This window comes from Arachis duranensis, chromosome 3, assembly GCF_000817695.3.
Source record: "Arachis duranensis cultivar V14167 chromosome 3, aradu.V14167.gnm2.J7QH, whole genome shotgun sequence".
Taxonomy (NCBI): domain Eukaryota; kingdom Viridiplantae; phylum Streptophyta; class Magnoliopsida; order Fabales; family Fabaceae; genus Arachis; species Arachis duranensis.
The window spans coordinates 76,266,370-76,269,207 of record NC_029774.3 but is presented as its reverse complement, the minus strand read 5'-3'; the positions used below and the strand labels follow the sequence as shown (position 1 = coordinate 76,269,207).

The following is a 2,838-nucleotide window of genomic DNA, read 5'->3' as shown; positions in this document are numbered from 1 at the left end:
TCTGAAAACACTTAACACACATATCAAGGCAAGTAATGGTAATAAGAGAGGATTAATAATAAGCAAATATAAGATCAAAGAAGCATGTTTTCAATCATAGCACAAAATCAGGAAGGAAAATGTAAAACATGCGAATTGTATGAATAAGTGAGTAAAGAGTTGATAAAAACCACTCAATTAAGCATAAGATAAACCATAAAATAGTGGTTTATCACCAAGCCCATAATTTGGAATTGAAAAACTTGAATCCACGCGTACGCGTCGATAAGAAAAGGGGCAATTGACGTAAAAGCATGGTGTACGCGCATACGTGAAGAAGCAAAATCTCAGCCTTCACGCGTGAGCGTGGTGCATGCGTATGCGTGAACAAGCAAAATTTTGGATTTCACGCCTTAGCGTAAAGCACGCGTACGCGTGGGTAAGTAGAACGTTGGCCCTCCAACGTTGAGTCAAACGCCAATGGCAGCAAGCTTTCTGGTTTTTTTGGTTTTTTGTTCTAAATGGCGTTTGAGTCAATGTTGGCCATCAAACTTGACTCCAACGTGAAGCATCAGAACTCACAAATCAAACAGATCTCTTCTCAATAGCAACAAAAACCAATTGGAGCCATTTTCAATCCAATTCCAGCAAGGCCAAAAGCTCAATTCAGAGATTGAAGACCAATGGAAGAAAGTGTAAAAATATCTTAGAATTTGAGTTTGAGAGAACGGGACCTTTCTCATTTTTTTGGGAATCTTTACACTTACTGCACTTTTCATTTTCGAAATTCAGAATGTATCTTTTAATTTCAATTTCCATTTTGAGAGCTATGAACAACTAAACCCCTTTCATTGGGTTAGGGAGCTCTATTGTAATTCAATGGATCAATAGTAGTTTTCTTCTTCTTCTTCTTCTTTCTTTTCTCTTGATTTTTGTTAGAAAGCTTTCAGTCTTAATGCAGTTGGATAGTTGTCTTGAGAGAGAAGCTATCCATAATTGGAATTCTTCGGATCCTTGAGAGAGGGATGAAGAATTCATGCTAGAATTGCTTTCTCACATTGGATTAGATTGGGGACTGGATGGATATAGTGACATGTAATCCTACCAATACTTTGATCTATGAATTTGTGTGGTATAGTCAGTGACCGAACTTCAACTCTTCCCATGAGCAATTAAATTAAGACATTGGGCAATTGTTCATGCTTAGAGAGATTGGTGAGCCAAGAGATTGGGAACCGATCATCTATGATTGCCAAGCAATGTCAATGAATGCATTGATTGAGGAAGAGATGAAAATGATTTAATACGGAGAATTCAATATCTCCTGAAACCCAAGGAATCCCCATCTCTGATCATACTCATTCTATTTACATTCTTCTTCTTTAATTTTCATGCTAATTCCTCATTTCCATTTAATTTCTTACAATTTAATTTTCTGTCATTTAATTTCATGCAATTTAATTTCTGTCATTTACTTTCTTGCAATTTAAGTTTCCTGCCAATTCTACTTTCTGCAATTCTCAACCGAATCTGATTTTGCTCAACAATTCACCAATTATAATTTCTTGATCTACCAATCCCTGTGGGATTCTACCTCACTCTACAGTGAGTTTTTACTTGATGACGAATCGGTGCACTTGCCAGTAGAAAATTTGTTGAGAGGCAAATTTTAGCGTATCAAGTTTATGGCGCCGTTGCCGGGGATTGGTTTTGTAGTGACAATTACTAAATTGAAGGATGACTAGATTGAGCACTTTTCTTTTCTTTTGATTAATTGAGTTTTAATTTCAGCTGTTCATTTTAATTTTTTTGCAATTTTAGTTGTTTTTCTTTAATTTCTTCATGCTCTTTTACTTTCCAGCAAGCTAACCTACTAACTATTTGATAAATTGCTCTTACCAAGCTAACTATACTCTATTTTAGTAGACTCTGCATTGGCTGTTTCTTGTACTTGTTCATTATATGACAGGTAGAAGAGAGGCCTCAACCTCATTTGAAAGTGAATCGGAAAGAACCTTCCTGAGATTAAGGAGGGAAGTAAGAGAAAATAGGGCTGTTGGTGCAGAAGCAGAGGAGGAAGATTTGGATATAACTATGGAGGATGATATGGAAAACCATCATGAAGAAGAGGTGAATAATCATACCAGAAAAGGTGGACCCAACCCCGCTGGACAAGAGAGGAGAGTTTTGGGATCATACATCAATCAAAACCCAAGAAACTATGATAGCAGCATTCAAAAGCCAACTATCAATGCTAATAACTTCAAATGGAAGCCCCAGCTCATCACTCTTGTCCAGAACAACTGCTCATTTGGAGGGAGTGTCCAAGAGAATCCTAATGAGCATCTCATTAAATTCCAAAGGATATTTGACACAGTTAAATCTAATGGTGTTCATCCTGACACCTATAGACTGCTACTGTTTCCATTTTCTTTGAGGGACAAAGCATCAAAATGGCTAGAATCATTTTCCAAGGAAAGCTTGACCACCTGGGAAGATATAATGAGTAGAATCTTGACAAGGCTTTACCCTCCACAAAAAGTAAACAAGCTAAGAACGGAAGTACAGACATTTAGACAGCAGGATGGTGAGACTCTTTATGAAGCTTGGGAGAGATTCAAGGATTTGACAAGGAAATGTCCCCCTGATATGTTTAATGAGTGGGTGCAAATCCATATCTTCTATGAAGGGCTGAATCATGAATCGAAGAAAGCTGTAGACCACTCATCTGGAGGTTCCCTCAACAAAAAGAAGACTATTGAAGAAGCCATTGATGTGATAGAGACAGTGGCTGACAATGAGTACTTTTATGCCTCAAACAGAAGTAACAACATGGGAGTCCTAGAATTAAACCACATG

General features: G+C 37.4%; 1 non-coding gene across 1 annotated transcript; it reads right to left on the bottom strand.

Moving 5' to 3' along the window:
- Window positions 1-2,526: 2,526 nt before the first annotated feature.
- LOC127746337 (small nucleolar RNA R71) lies at window positions 2,527-2,634 on the bottom strand. The gene has a single exon (XR_008007956.1). It is a non-coding gene; the product is annotated as a small nucleolar RNA R71 (small nucleolar RNA).
- Between the last annotated feature and the right edge of the window lie 204 nt (window positions 2,635-2,838).